Genomic DNA, 17,161 nt, shown 5'->3' with positions numbered 1-17,161 from the left:
AAGTAACAAATATTGAAAATTGTTTTCCTATGTAATTGGGGAAAAATATTTTGGGGGAAATAGACATGTTTTAAGGCATTTGGAGACATAAAACTAGAGATTAGCAGAGAGATTAGGCCTGGAAAAGGAGATTTGAGAATCATCAGCATGGAGATGATAATTGAATCCATGGGAACGGATGAGATCACCAGATGAAAAGCCCACAACAGAACCTTATGGGACACCCATGGATGAAGACCCAGAAGAAGAGACTGAGAAGGAGCAGTTCGATGGGTAGTAGGAGAACAAGGAGAGAGTAGTATCCTAAAAATCTAAAGAGAAGAGAATATCAAGGAGAAGTTGGTGATGGACAGTCAAAGGTTGCATAGAGGTCAAGATAAGGATTGATGAAAGGCCATTGGATCTGTTAGTTAGGAGATTATTAGTAACTTTGAGGAGAACAATTTTGATTGAAACTGTTGATGCAGTCAGAAGCTAGACTATAAAGAATTAAGAAGTGAGTAAAAGGAAAGGAAATAGAGGAAACTATTATAGACAACCTTCTCAAGGTTAGTCATAAAAAAATAATTCATGGGGATGCATGAATAAAGTGAGGGGTATTGAAGGGTGGGAAAGATATAGACATATTTGTAGATCCTAAGTAAGCTGCCAGAATAGATAAAGGGAGGTCAGATGATTCTGTTCACAGCTTGGTTTAACGGGAGGATGGTAGGGTTCTCAAAACCTAGCCTGTGGAGATAGGAAGAGAAGAGTCCTAAGTCTGGGCAGCTAAGAGAGATGCTTTTTGGGAACTGGCCACAAGGAAAGAACATCTCTCCAGAGGATCGATCAATCCTCTAGGTAATTAATACTTCTTATCTCCCAGTCCCGGTCTTTCGAACTGCAGTCAAGTATGGTCTGGCCAGCACCTTCAAGGAAGATGTTCTCCCTGAGTAGAATGGAGTGGATACTGATATAGGGAAGGGAATAGAGGGTAATTCTCTAAACTATTGTGGGGAATCAGAAGAAATTTTAAAGCATGACCTTTTTTCTTCTCTTCTCTGGGTATTTTTCCTAGTCATTACCCCATCCCTCCATCACTATCTCCTTCCTCATTAATTTTCCTAATTTATATCCTCTGGTTCCTCCCAAGATAACAACTTGCTAATCTAGTAAACACATCAGCTCTCTTTGGAGAGGACTAACGGACACCACATCTCTCCCAATATTAGAAGAGCAGGGCAGGTCTTTGTGGAAATGACAATAATTTTATACTTTAGAAGATCTGTGATTTCAGTGATGTGGGTATTTTCTTCATCAGAACAGATCAGAACCCACACAATAACCCTGTGTGACTCTTGTCTATGTTATAAAAAATTATATGTATATTTTCTTTTGTTGGTCCATGTTTTCCATCAGTCTTTCACAGAAAATCTACCTTGTAGCTTTCAAAAATATTTCATAGGTACTTGGGTTTCTAATCTGTTGTCTTTCAATCTCATTAACAGTTCAACTCAATTCTTTTTCAATAATATATTTTATACATGATATCCTGTATGCTACTTTTTGCCCATACATAATAGAAAATATAGAGAAATAGAAATATGCTGCAGCCTACCTGTATCCACTATGCATCTCTGCATTGACCTTAGGATCACCTCTACTTTTAATTCATCAGATTTTGTCATGTTCCAAGATTAACAACCATACAGCATTACTGAGAGGAAATGTATGCTTTTTAAAAAGTGCATGCTAAGCTACATTGTGCAGTATTCCTGAATGCATTCCATCTCACATGTGTGTATATATATATATATATATATATATATATATATATATATATATATATATATATATATATATATATATATATATATATATATATATCTTGTGTACATTTATGCATGTCTTTTAGCATGCTACATACAGAAGCTGCAGTGCTCAGGATGGCTATGGGATGGGTAGTTAGGGCATATGTTTCTCTCTCTCTACACACACACATACACACACACACACACACATCTAATTGAATAGGCTAACCTTCCAACTATATGTCATAATGTATACAATGGGCATTTTCATCCATTCAGCTTTTCTTATATAGACCATTAGGATGATATCTTTTAAGTAATCTCTTATCTCATGGAGGCCCAATACATTCTATGGCCATCTACAAAGAGCAGCATTTGAAAAATGTGCACATTATATATCATCAAGCCTTATAAAGGCTTGCTTCTCTTGATTCCTTAAAGGAAAATTTCAAGCCATTTGGGAAAGGACAATATATATTTCTATTCTAGAGAAGGAAGAGATTTATTTTTTGTTTCATTTTGGGTTTTTGGACAAGGATTACAAATTTTTCTGCAGAACACGTCATGGAACCATATCTAAGGAGTTTCCCTTCTAGCCTCAGTGCCAATTGAGATGTAAGGGAACAGGACACTGATAGGATGAACAGTACCTTGAACTTCCCTAGGCATGGAATCAAGACAATGCCAGGCCTTCTTCTGCTTCCATCCAAACCAAATCTCCCAGTATACTAACCATCCCATGTTCCTCACACACACTTACATACAGATACACATATTCATGGAAGTGTCTTTTCTCCAATATCTGAGAGAGCTAACAGCAGACATAACCAACAGACAAAGGTACTCGTTTTGTTTCCCTAATATTCCCAGATCCAGTTTGTCAGGTGACACAAGCTGACTAGCATAGACTCCTTTCCCAAGAGGAAAGAACAAAATAGTTACAATGTCTAACAAATCTACAAATATAGTACATAATATCAAAGGAATTTTATCAGTCTCTGCATTTCAGTCTGGATAGAAGCAACTACTTGGTTTGTGATTAGATATGAGGCTTCCTTTCCTGGAATCAGAGCAAGAATGGAACAGAAATATTGGAGTGAGACAGAAGTCCATGTCTTTTTGTAATCTTTTTGTGTATATTCCATTGGTCATTTGTATGTTATTAGCATACTCAATAGGTAGATTCCAGGCAGGTTCCACATCCTTCCTACAATTTTGATCCAGTTTTAAAAAGAAAGATTTTTTTAGAACTAGACAAAAACTACAGTGAGGTTATAGAACCTACCTAGAAACTAAAACAAAGGTTTTTTTTAGAACTTGACCAAATTTGTAGGTAGTGTCTCTCTCCCATCACCCACTATTTCTACAGAAGAGTCAAACCAAGGCCCATAGAGAGAGGCCAAGTACCCAGCTCAAGGTGGAATAATGAGTCTACTTCTTTCTCCCCTGCTTTTTGTGAAGAGTCCAGGGAGGGGCTTGGGCTATTTGATGTCTCTGAAGAGGCCTTTTGTTTCCCCCTTTTTCTTTGCTTCTCCCCATTGTGAGGTGGAGGAGAGACAGTGTGACAGAGGCCTGATGGGAGGATAACAAGACCAATTTTCATCTCAGATTTAAAAACCATTCAGGACCTGAGAGCAGACTGCAGCACAATCAGGATTTCCCATCCTCATTTGGGAAGGCTATCCAGATAATAATCATCATTTTAGGACCTTCACTCCAAGGCACTGGAAACCCCAAAGGAATGTAGAGGTTTCTCACTCTTGTGACATGCTTTCCAAAACATCTTGCTCATTCAGTAATGATACACTTTCCACCCATAATAAGAGAAGGGCTATTTTTTTCACACTCATTAAATGATGTCACATTTATGCAGCACTTTATGTGCGTATAGCAATTTATGCTTTTTTCTGTAATAGTCCTATGAGGTGGGTGGTACAAATATTATTATCCTCATTTTTCAGACAAAGAAACTGAAGTCCTAAGAGTTTAAGTGATTTGCCATGATCACAAAACTAGTATGTACCTGAGCTGGGATTCAAACCCAGATTTCTTCCCTCCAAATTTCAGATCCACATGGGAGGGAGACCTATAGCAGGGAATATAATTAGATCATCCAGATCTTAAGGAGAGGAATTGAGGGTCAGAATGGGCAAACAATCTACCCAAGAACATACAACTAGTAAAGTTAGCACTACAGTATTAGCAGGTAGTGGTAGTACTAACAGACCATAAGGTGGCCAAGTAGATAATGAGATGGATTTAGAGTAAGGAAATACTGAGTTTGAAACATGCCTCAAGGGGTAGACCAATGGAATAGGTTAGGTACTCAAGACACAGTAGTCAATGAATATAGCAATCTACTGCTTGATAAACCCAAGGACCCAGCTTCTGGGATAAGAACTCACTGTTGACAAAAATTGCTGGGAAAACTGGATAACAGTATGGTAGAAACTGGGCGCAGACCAATGCCTGTCACCATACACAAGAATAAAGTCCAAATGGATACATAATGTAAGTATAAAGACTAATACTATAAACAAATTAGGAGAGTAAGGAATAGTGTATTTGTCTGATTTATGGAGAATGGAAAAATTTTCCCCAGTCACATTCTTAGGAAAAGCTGTCTATAACTACTGCCTCTACTTCTTCTCTTCTCTCTCACTTCTCCACCCACTACAATCTGGCCCTCAACCTCATCATATACCTGAAAATGCTTTCTCCAGAACTCTCAGGCAGTTAGAAGAAACTAGGTGGCTCAATGAATAAAGTGCTGTACTTGGATTTTGGAGAGTCTGAGTTTGAATTCTGTCTCAGTCACTTAACTATGTGACTCTCTGCTTCAGTTTCCTCATATGTAAATTGGGGATAATAATAGCACCTACCTTTCAGGACTATTGTAGGGATAAAATGAGATAATTTTTGGAAAGCTTCTCAGATGTTAACTATTATTATTACTAATGATCTAATCACCACATCTGATGGTCTTTTTTCAGCCATCATACTTCTCAACCTATTTGCTACTTCTTGATAATCTCTCTTCTCTCTGCTTTCAGGACATTTCTCTTTTTTCTCCTACCTCTCATTGCTCTTTCCATACCCTTCCTCCAAACTGTGGGTATTCTCCCAAGGTCTTGCTCTAGACTCCCCTATCCTTCTCTTTCTTGATAACCTCATCAACTCTTATGGATTTAATTGTCATCACTATGTGGATAACTCCCAGCTCCATATTTCCAGGCTTGATCTCTCCCTTGAACTTCAGTTCCACATCAACAATTATACCAAAGATCTTTCCAACTCCATAGAACTCATTATCTTCCCTCTCCCCCTCCAAACTTCCCTATTTCTTTCCAAGGCACAACCATTCTTCCATTCCCTTAAGTTCATAACCTTGGTATTTCCCTCATATCCTCCTCCCCCTCATCCACATATTCAATTAGTTGTTAAATCTTGCCATTTCTTTATCTATAACACTTCCTGTGTCTCTCCTCCTCTCTCTACTTATATAGCCTCCACACTAGCTCAGACTCCTATCATCTCGTCTTGATTTTTTAGAGTCTCCTAATTAGTCTACTGCCTCAAGTCTCTACCTCCCTCAATCCAACCTCCACACTGTTTTCTAAGGTGATTTTTCCTTCAACAGAGATCTAACCATATTATTTCCCTAGACCAGGGGTGGGGAACCTACAGCCTCAAGGCCACATGTGGGCTTCTTGGTCTTCAAATGTAGTCCTTTGAATAAATCCAAGCTTTACAGAACAGATTCTATTATTAAGGGGATTTGTTGTGTGAATTTTTGATTCATTTAAAGGGCCATACTTGAGAACCTAGAGGGTCACATGTGGCCTCAAGGCCACAGAATTCCCACCCTTCCCCTAGATCATCAACTGCAATGGCTTCCTAGTGCCTTAAGAATCAAAAACAAGCTCTTAAAACCTTTCACAACCTGGTCCCAATCTATCTTTCCAGCCTCATTGGATATCACTCTCCCTCCCACAGTCTGCTTTCCACATACGACTTTGTTTCCTATCTCCATGCTTTTGCACTATTAAGTTTCTCATATTTGAAATGTTCCTCCTCCTCCCTTCTATTTCATTCTTTCTTGAGATTCAGCTCAAGTACCATCTTCTATGTGATACCTGTCCTGATGCCTTCAAGTACTAGTGTGTATGCTCCATCACAAACTACCTTGTATTAAGCTACCTTAAGATATTTAAAGCTTAAAACTTCACCAACATTTCTGAAACATGCTTTATTTCTTTGTATTTTCCTTTTTGGAAAAGGATATGGATTTGGGATATATTTTTGTTTTCTCCTTCTTTGAATTATATTCAAGGAATAGTTTCTTTGTCTATTTCCATCCTCAGCAACTAGCCCAATAATTGGCACATAATAGGAGCCAATAAATAAATCAGTTTTGATTGTTTAAAACCAAATAACTAACAGGAGATTTTCAGGAATCAGACAGCATGTCTGGTACTTCCCAACCTCTAAAATCATAGCACATATGAATGTAATGGAATACTATTGTGTTATAAAAAATGATGAACAGGCAGACTTCAGAAAAACCTGGAAAGACTAAGATGAATTGATGCTGAGTGAAGTGAGCAGAACCAGGAGAACACTGTACACAGTAATATCAACATTATACAATGGTCAGCCTAGATAAACTTAGCTCTTCTCAGCATTACAATGATCCAAGACAATTCCAAAAAACTCATGATGGAAAATGCTATCCATATCCAGAGAAAGAACTATGAAGTCTCAATGTAGATAGAAGCAAACTATTTTCACTTTTTTTGTTTTGTGGTTTTCCCCTTTTGTCCTGTTTCTTCTTTCACAATATGACTAGTATGGAAATATGTTCAACATGATTGCACAAGTATAACCTGTATCAGATTGCTTGCCATCTTGGGCAGAGAGGAGAGAAGAGGAGAAAAATTTGAACCTCAAAAAGCTTATAAAAATGAATGTTGAAAACTATCCTTACATATAATTGGAAAAATAAATACTACTAAAAATAAAAATTAAATCATACTACAAGAATAATCACATGTAAGGCTATACAGAAAGAAAAGCACAAGATAAGGTAGGAGGATGAGAGCAAGACAGTGGCTAAGGATGGACAAGGGCAGTGAAGATTCATACTTGGCCAGTTTTTAGGGCACACAGAGTAGAACAGTAGACTATAACACCCCAAGATGAGACAGATATTAGAGGACAATGACTGCCAGCTTGCTTCTAATTCATAAAGGAGTACAGGTGCTATCAGTGCTCTCTAAATTTCAGCAACCTAAGCCAAGCCCCTAGTTGTCTTGCCCTGGTTATAGCTCTAGGCAACAATGCAGTTCAGTGGATAAAGGGTCTGGAGTCAGGAAGATCTGAGTTCAAGTTTGGGCTCAGACACTTACTAGCTATGTAACCCTGGCCAAGTCACTTAACCCTTATTTGCCTCAGTTCTTTATCTGTAAAATGGGGACACATCTGAAAAGGAAATGGCAAACCACTCCAGTATCTTTGCCAAGAAAAATCCCTTGGACAAAGTTCATGGAACCATGTAGAGGTGTATACAACTAAACAATAACAATAAGTTATAGCTCTATGTAAGATAGAGATTTGAACCTTTCTTGACCAACCCTAACTTCCCCTAACTTCCCTCCCTTGCCTTCTACTTAAGTACCTTGTTTCTATTTGTATTTATTCTCTCTATTTTTATGCTGCACATACTTATATGTGTGGTCTCTCCCATTAGAATCTAAGCTCCCTGAGGGTAGGTATTATCTTATTTTTTGTATTTGTATCCCCAGCACCCAGAACAGTGCTTGGTACAGAGTCATTACTTAATAAACGTTTGCTGATACCTTACGTAGCACTTTGCTCAAAGCACCATAAACATATCATTCATCCATTCAATAAGTATTCATTAAGTGCCTAATAAATACAAAGCACTATTTTACCCACTAGAAACACAAAGACATAACAGAAAATAGTTTTGCCCTCAAGGAGCCTACATTCTACTGTGGAAAAATACAGCAATCACACAACTGAATAAATACAATAGGAAATAGGTCCCAACTGGTGCAAATAAATGAATCCTAGTGCAAATAACAAATCCCTCAAAGAAGTCTTATCTTCTTCCTTTCTCTCCCCTTTCCCCTATTCCTCCCTCTTTTTGAGGGGCAGCTAGGTGGTGCAGTGGATAGAGCACCAGTGCAGGAGTCGGGAGGACCTGAGTTCAAATCTTACCTCAGACACTTGACACTCACTAGCTGTGTGACCTTGGGCAAGTCACTTAACCCCAATTGCCTCATCCTGAGTCATCTTCATCATCCTGATAAATATCTGTTCACTGGATTCAGATGGCTCTAGAGCAGAAGTGAGGCTGGTGACCTGCACAGCCCTCACTCAAAACAAAGTCAAGTGCAAGTCATGTCATTCTTTCTCTGATGGCATGGTCTTTTTTGGCAACAAAGGACAAACACACACACACCCTCTTTTTGAACAGAGTTGGACACTGGCCTCTGGCTCCACATATAAAAAAAATGAGGCTAGCAATGAGGAACAGGAGAGTGAATCTGTAGAAAGACTTTCACATTAGCAGAGACGTACTAAGGGGAAGGATGTGGATGTGCTAACATTAGATTGGGCAAGACAGTACAAACTTTTGTGAAGGTTAATGGGGACAGACATAAAATGATGATTAGCATAGAAACAGCTTGCTTCTTGTCCCTCCACCTATGTTTCTGCAATAAAACTTTAAGTGATACCCCAAACCCTATGAGTAAGACCCAGAGTAAGTGGTGAAGTATGGAGAACTCAGTCAAGAGCACAGACAGAGGCAGTGACACAGAGGCAGGTATCACCTTAAGAAATATCGATCAACTAGAGGACTCTGAGTTCTAATATAACCCCAATTCACCACTGGCTGCACACTGACCCTTTGGGAGGCCATTACACACACACACACACACACACACACACACACACACACACACACACACACACACGAGTATACTCTCTCTTGGCTTCCATGCATTTTTACTGGTTATTCCAAATGTATGGGATTTTCTCCCTCTTCTTCTCAGTCTCTTGATTTCCTGGACTTTCTTCAAGTTTTGGCTAAACTTCCACCTTCTGCATAGAGCTTTTCCCAGTCCTCCTTAGTGTGCTGATGCCTTCCCTCTAAGATCATCTCCAATTTATCCAGTATATATCTAGTTTGTACATAGTTGCCTACACGTTATCTCTCCCAGTAGATTGTGAGCTACTTGAGAGTAGAGACTATTTTTGTCTTTCTGTTTCTCTAGCCCAGTATGTGGCACTTAGCAGGAATTTAATAAATGCTTGAGGATTTTACTTATATCATGAATAGAAAGGCTTTGGGAGTGGACACCTGGTAGATCCCCATGGGAGTGGCTGAGAACTCTTAGGTTTTAGTTAGTGCCTACTGATAAAGGTTTGGGATTTGCCTGAAAATGATAAGCCCACCTCTCCCTCCAACTACAGTGAAGTTGGAAGGTTCCGTGTGGTAGCAGGTGCTAATTGCAATTGAAAAAAATGGTTTAGGGACTTGAAAATTTTGATTTGGCTCTGCCCCCACCCTATGTTTTAGAAATTTCCTTCAATCTGATCAGTTTTCTAAATTTATATTACACACATGGTCCACTCTGCAGCCACATGGTTTATTAAAACACAACAAATTAAAATGCCAAGCCACTGTGAAGTGCTGTCCTCTCTTACATCATTTAATCCTCATCCCAAACCCCTCCTGGCCTGTAGATCTAGGGAAAAGATTAAAGGAAAATATTGTATATTTGGAATCTGAGGGAATCAGCTCTTCACCAGGAGCTGGGATTTGTCCCCTGGCCTGTTCCTACTAGCAGTTGGGCTTCCCAGCAGCAGAGAATCAAATGCAGTTGTCTTTGCCTCTCTCTGATAGTCTGTCTCACCACCACTACCACCACTACCACCATAATCAATGCCTTCAATTCATCTCTGTCCTGTTGATGGGGTACAAGCCCAAACCATTATCTTTTCACCTTGGATCGGAAGGATTTTTGTCACATTTGTCTGAAGGGCCCTGGAAAGTCTGGCATTGAGGGGCTTCTTGGATTCCCCCTCTCTCCCAGCCCAGATACTCCCTATCACCATTTAGCCTTCTCTTCCTTTGATCCTAGCATCCTTTTGATATTCTCAACTACTTAGCATTCTCTTGAAGTCCAAATTGCCCAGCCTGGATTGTGGATTGCGGATTATCTGGACTACTGGCCAGTCCCATTAGGATTCTCCCTGGGTTTACTCTATCAAGATCATCCCTGGGATCCCAGACTACTTGGCAACACCGGGATTCTTCCCTAAGTCTTTTCTGTATTTAAATTCCATCTCGCCTCCATGAAAGGGCTCAGATTCAATCCAGCTCAGACTCTGTCTAGCTAAGATTGTATCTGGTCTGCTTGTGAATACAAGCATTACAAACGCTTACACTCCTTAAGAGTCAACTCAGTATGGCAAATCTTTAATAAGCTTTGTTTTTCTTTGGTTTTAAGAAGGTTTGTGTAGAATTCATTCTAGCAGGACCCAGTGTGTCAGTATTTTGGGATCCCCAGCACCCCAAACCTCAACACTAGGGTTTCCATTTCATCCACTGAAGCTCTTCAGGATTTGGTCAAGTCTTGTCTTCTTTGTTCCTAGTCAAGGTTGCAATGTGGTTTATTGAGATCAGTAGCAGGGAGGAGGAAGTAACTGTCAACTGTCTACCCCACCAAAAGCTCTCAGGCTCATTTTCTCTGTTAGCCACTGGATGGGCAAGTAGGTCTCTCTCTCTCTCTCTCTCTCTCTCTCTCTCTCTCTCTCTCTCTCTCTCTCTCTCTCTCTCTCTTTCATTTGTCTCTTAAAAAAAAAATTAAGCATTTTTTTTTCTCCCTCACATTTCCTACACATGAAGGAGGAGAAGGAGGATGAAGAGGAGAAAAAGGAGGAGAAAGAAGAGGAGAATGTTGTAACAAATCAACATAGTAAAACAAAATAAATTCTCATATTGGCCTTGTCCAGAAAGGTGCTTCTCATCCTGTGTGTTCTCTTTTTTTCAGGAGGTGAGTAGTATTCTTTATCATTAGTCCTCTGTAATCATGACTGGTTTTTAAAGATAATTCATTTTTACAATATTGATGTTATATTTTAAATTGTTTCCCTGGTTCTGCTCACTTCACACTGCACCAGTCCATTCACATTAGAAGTGTCTCTTCCAAACAGATGGAAAGGAAGTAGGGAACTTGGGGAGCTATACTCCTACATGCAGCTCCCTCCACTATAAGATACCTCAATAATCTATTTCCCCTTGCTAGGATTTTTAGAGCTATAACTCTGCACCAAGGTGAAATATAGTTGTAGAAACATCTGCTCTGCAAAAGCAGACTACTTAGGAGATATGTCATTAGCAGGAATCAAGAAATTTAGAGCTATAACTTATCACCCTTAGGAAGACCCACAACTTGACCATTTTTGACCACACTGATGAATGAATGAAAAACCATTTATTAAGTACTGGGGAGATAAGTGGACAACTGAGGAAAGGAGGGGTAATCTGAGAACTCTGAGGCCTGAGTAGAAAGTTTTAACAAAGTCTATGGAATCAGGTTTTTCTCAAGACTAGAGGCAGACATAGGACTGCCTGGAGGCAGAAATCAGCATCTGATCAAGACTCCTGTCAAGGCTGAGTCTAAACCACAGAAGAGAAACAAATCAAAAGGCCTTGAGGTCTAGTCACCATACTCACTCCCCTCCTAATCCTCTCACACATACACTCTGGCTAGATACTTTCTGGGAGGTAATGGCCATGAATGGAAAAACCCTGTGAGTGAACATCTGCTACTTCCTATGGGAAGAAGAAGGACCAAGTTCTCAGATTTTGGCTTGCCTCCTGATAAAGGATGCATTTACTGTTTAAATTAATGTATTTGTTTTATTCCTAATAGTGTGAATAATATATATATATGCACACATGTTATACACACATATATATATTTACAGTTATGTATTTTTGAATAATCTCTTTTTTAATGCAACAGAGAGAGGGGGCAGAATTTGGTGGGGAGGAGGAACCAAGAGGCTGATTAAGTAAATATATAGGCAAAGACTTAAACTTAGGTTTCCCAACCTGGGGTCCATGAACTTAGGGTACACACACACACACACACACACACACACACACACACACACTTACATATACACATATATGTATATGTACTTGATAACTTCATTTCAATAAAATTGGTTTTCTTTGTAATCACACATATCTTATTTTGTATATTTGTAAACATTAGTCAGCAAAGGGGTCTGTAGCTTCATCAAACTGCCAAAGGGGTCCATGACACAAAAAAAGTTAAGAACCCCTGAAACCAAGGAGTTTTGTTGCCACTCACAAAAGGGGCAGAGATAAGGCAGAAGAGGTGGCCAGCTGAGAGCTAGACTTTGACAATTACCTCAGAGGGCCCTCTGGTGTTGGGTAGCGTGTATAGCAGCTACAGTGGACTATTTGACAATATTCCCCATTGCTATTAAATAAGATCAGGAACTGGTCATCAACGCACTCTAGTGGTTAAATAGATAATTGGATGAGGCAGAAAGCACTAACCTCAAGGGGATCAGGAAAAACTCATCTGACCCTCACAAGGACCCTGTAGAGTATTTCAAATTCATGAAGAAACTGTACTCCCTCATATACTCTAACTTCAAAGTTCACCAACTTGCTAATATCCCTACTCCTCCACCCCACTTCAGCTATACACAGGGAGTCACGTCCTTGATCTTGCCATGACCCATAAGTGTTCCACTTCTATGTTCATAAACTGAAATTACTTTGTCTAATCAGAATCTGCTGTTATTCCACTTTTCCTCTGCTTTGTTTACCCTAACTCTGTTCATCATGCTCAAGATGACTTCCGATCCTGCCATCCTTCAATTGTTTCCCAAGCTATCACTCTCACAATGCCACAGGATACAGCTGGGGTGAAATGTGGACACCAAAGGTGGATGAACAGCCCTGAAAAGGGTTCTACAAGCCTTTCCACCAGAGATGCTACTCCTCCAAATGAAAGACAAACAACAACTGGAACTCTTACAAAGGCTGCCCTCTCTCCTCTTCCCCATTTTGGTCCCTTGGTGAATCATTTCATCTCTACACAGACTTCTCTCAAGTCCCTTCTTTCTTTTTCCTATCCAAGATCTAGTCCTGTCAAGTCTCAAATGGTTCCTGCCATTGCTATCTTTGCTCTTACTCATGTGCAATTAAAAAGAAGTTGAAGAAAACCATGAAATTGTATTGACTGGGTCCATTACAAACTTATGTTACATAATCTAGTTGAAGTAAAAAGTTAAGAAAATTTACAGAAAGGGGGATGTGATGGGGTGTGGATCAACAGTGTTAAATGTTGTAGAGAGATCAAATAGGATTAAGAGCACAAATAGAAGAGACATCCTTGGTGGGTGGAGCCAAGATGGCAGAGAAAAGGCAGGACTCTTCTGAACTCTCCCCTACAACCTCCCAAACTTTAAATCTTCAATGAGATATTTCACATTGTCTTCTATTTTTCCATTTTTTGGTTTTCTTTTATAATTTCTTAGTTTCTCATAAAATCATTAGCTTCCATCTGCTCCATTCTAATTTTGAAAGAACTATTTTCTTCAGTGAGCTTTTGAATCTCCTTTTCCATTTGGCCAAAACTGTCTTTAAAGCATTCTTTTCCTCATTGACTTTTTGGACCTCTTATGCCATTTGGATTAGTCTTTGTAAGACTGTTATTTTCTTCAGCATTTTTTTGGATCTCCTTTAGCAAGACATTGACTTGCTTTTCGTGATTTTCTTGCAATGCTCTCATTTCTCTTCCCAATTTCCTCCACCTCTCTTACTTTATTTTCAAAATCCTTTTTGAGCTTTTCCATGGCCTGAGACAATTGCATATTTTTTTTTTGGAGGTTTTGGATGTAGAAGCCTTGACTTTGATGTCTTTTTCTGATGATATGCTTTGTTCTTCCTCATCTGAAAGGACGGAAGAAAATACCTTTTCACCAAGAAACTAACCTTATTCAGTCTTATTTTTTTCCCTTTTGGGGGCATTTTCCCAGCCAGTTACTTGACTTTTGAGTCCTTTGTCAAGTGGAGGGTATACTCGAGGGACCTGTAAGTTCTCAGTTTTTCCAAGGTGGCACAATCAAGGGAGAGGAGTTTACTCCTCTCTTGGCCTGCACTTTTGTCTGTGAGCAACCACAAGCACTCTTTTCTGCCCAGGAAATGCAAGTAGGATTCCCTCTCCACAGCCACCACCAGCTCCACCACATAAGCACAAGTGCTCTTCCTCACTCCAGGACTGCCACTCAGGGCTGAGATTCAGATCAGCTGCTTGATTCCCCCAGGGTCTTTAGACCAAGGGCTCCAAAAGTGGATGCTGCCACAGTGACTGCCACTGCCCTGGGGTCTGAGCTCAGGCCAGACCCACACACCCCTCTCACCCAGGTGAAAGAGCTTTCTTACTGACCTTTGAAGCTGTCTTTGGCATTTGTGGGTTAAGAAATTTGGGAACTGCAGCTTCTACCCATGATTCTGTTCCATTCTGTTCCCTGAAGCCTGCTCCAGTCCTGTCCCTGGTGCTGTGCTGCATGGTCAAGGCTGGGCTGCATTCTGCTCTGAGCCTGCTGTGATAGACCTTTCCTATTGCCTTTGCAGTCTGTCTTGGACTGGAAATCTCTTTCACTCTATCGTTTTGTGACTTTTGCTGCTCTAGAATTTGTTTAGAATTATTTTACAGACACTTTATGGGCTATGGGGTCAGAATAAGAGCAGATCTGTCCTTCTACTCTGCCATCTTGGCTCCACACCCCCAAACTTTAATTCCTCAAAACAAATTCTACAGAAGCAAAGCCCACAAAGGGACTGAGTCAAACAATTTTCCAACCCAAAGAAACTTAAAAGTTTGACAGGAAAGATTTGTTGCACATTGGTGAGAGTGACTCACTGGCTCCAATGCAGACTGGGTCCTAGCAAATCAGGAAAAGCCCTTGGGGTGGGGGCGGGGAGGACTGAATCAGTGGCACTGGTAGTGCTTTCAGACCTCTCAGTCCACAGGCAGTAAGAGGGTTAGACAACTGGTTAGAAGGAAATTATGGAGTTCCTCTGCTGGACTGGTAACCAGATTCTGCTGCATTGTCCATACATGGATCTGGGAAAAAAACTAGAAGCTTGGAATCATGACTCCTCCACTCCAGAAGCTGAGCGCTACTTTAGCCTACAGTTAAAATTCAAGAAATAGGTTTGAAAATGAGCAAAGAGCAAAAAAGGATCCTGACTATGGAAAGTGACAAGGAAGATCAAAACACAAACCTGGAAGACAACAAAATCAAAAGTTCTATATCCAAAACCTCAGACAAAAATATAAATTGCCCCAGGCTATGGAAGAGCTCAAAATGGATTTTAAAATTCAAGTAAGGTAGAAGAAAAATTACGAAGAGAAATGAGAGTGATGCAAGAAAATCATGAAAAAAGAGTCAATAGCTTGGTAAAGGAGGCACAAAAAATACTGAAGAAAACACCATCTTAAAAAACAGAGTAGGTCAAATGGTAAAAAAAAAAAAAAAAAAAGAGGCACAAAAATTCAATGAAGAGAAGAATGTCTTAAAAAGCAGAATTGGGCAAATGGAAAAAAGATAAACAAAAATTAAGTGAAGAAAAGAACTCCTTAAAAAATAGAGTTGGCCAAATGGAAAAGGAGGTACAAAAGCCCACAGAAGAAAGTGATTCCTTAAAAATTAGATTTGGGCAACAGGAAGCTAATGACTCTATGAGACACCAAGAAACAATAAAAGAAAATCAAAAGAATGAAAAAAATAGAAGAAAATGTGAAATATCTCTTTGGAAAAACAACTGACCTAGATAATAGATCCAGGACAAATAATTCCAAAAATATCTGGCTACCTGAAAGTTATGATAAAAAACAAAACAGCCTAGACATCATCTTTCAAGGAATTATCAAGGAAAATTGCTCTGATAGTCTAGAACCAGAGGGTAAAATAAAAATTAAAAGAATCCACCAATCACCTCCTGAAAGAGATTACAAAATGAAAACTCCAAGGAATATTATAGCCAAATTCCAGAGCTCCCAGGTCAAGGATAAAATATTGCAAACAGTCAAAAAGAAACAATTCAAATATCATGGAGCCACAGTCAGGATAATACAAGTTTTAGCAGCTTCTCCATTAAAGGATTGGAGGGCTTAGAATATGATGTTCCAAGGGGAAAGAGAGCTAAAATTACAACCAAGAATTCACCTACCCAGAAAAACTGAGTATAATCTTTCAAAGGGAGAAAATAGATATTCAAGGGAACAGAAGATGTTCAAGCCATCCTGATGAAAAACCAGAGTTGAATAGAAAATTTAACTTTCAAATACAAATTTGACTCAAAAGAAGTGAAAAGTAACTGGAAAGAGAAATCATAAGGGATTCAATAAAGTTAAAGTGTTTGCATTCATACATAGGAAAATGATACTTGTAACTCTTTAAAACTTTTGCATTATTAGGACAGTTAGAAAGAGTATACATAGACAGAGGGTGTGGGTATGAATTGAATATGATGGGATGATTATCTAAAAAAAATTAAAAGGTAAGAAAGAAGAATACACTGGGAGAAGAAAAAAGGAAGAGGTAGAATGGGGTAAATTATCTGTTATAAAAAAAATACAAAAGATTTAACAATGGAGGGAAAGATGGGGAAGTTGGGGGAGGGGAGTGGGTGAACCTACTCTCCTTGGAATTGGCTCAAAGAGGGAATAGCATACATACTCAACTGGGTATAGAACTCTATCTAACCATATAGGAAAGTAGGAGGGGAAGCAAATAAGAGAGGGGTCAGTGCTGACAGAAGGGAGGGCAGATTGGAGGAGGTAAAAGTCAAAAGCAAAACACTTTTGAGAACAGACAAAGTGAAAAAAGAGAAAGAACAGGATAAACAAGGGAGAAATAAGATGGAGGGAAATAGACAGATAATCATTACTGTGAAAAAAAGTTACAGCAGTTTCTTTGATAAAGATCTCATTTCTCAAATATATAAAAAATTGAGTCAAATTTGTAGAACTACCCCAATTAATAAATGATCAAAAGATATGAACAGGAAGTTTTCAGAAGAAGAAATCCAAGCTGTTGATAGTCATATGAAAAATGCTCTAAATCACTATTGATTAGAGAAACACAAATGAAAACAGTTAGGGTGTACTATCTCATACTTATCAGATGTGCTAATATGGCAAAAAAGGAAAATGACAAATGTTGGAGGAGTAATGGGAAAATTAAAATACCAATTCACTGTTGGTGAAGTTATATTCAAC

The 17,161-nt window shown here is 39.1% G+C and overlaps 1 long non-coding RNA gene across 1 annotated transcript; it reads left to right on the top strand.

Annotated features, from left to right (window-relative positions):
* Positions 1–13,094, top strand: LOC140517063 (uncharacterized). Its single transcript, XR_011971460.1, has 3 exons — positions 1–840; positions 10,732–10,879; positions 12,721–13,094. It is a non-coding gene; the product is annotated as an uncharacterized lncRNA (long non-coding RNA).
* The last annotated feature ends 4,067 nt before the right edge of the window (positions 13,095–17,161 follow it).

Source organism: Notamacropus eugenii, chromosome 1, assembly GCF_028372415.1.
Source record: "Notamacropus eugenii isolate mMacEug1 chromosome 1, mMacEug1.pri_v2, whole genome shotgun sequence".
Lineage (NCBI taxonomy): Eukaryota > Metazoa > Chordata > Mammalia > Diprotodontia > Macropodidae > Notamacropus > Notamacropus eugenii.
The sequence above is the reverse complement of the archived record's forward strand: the minus strand, read 5'-3'. Positions and strand labels throughout refer to the sequence as shown.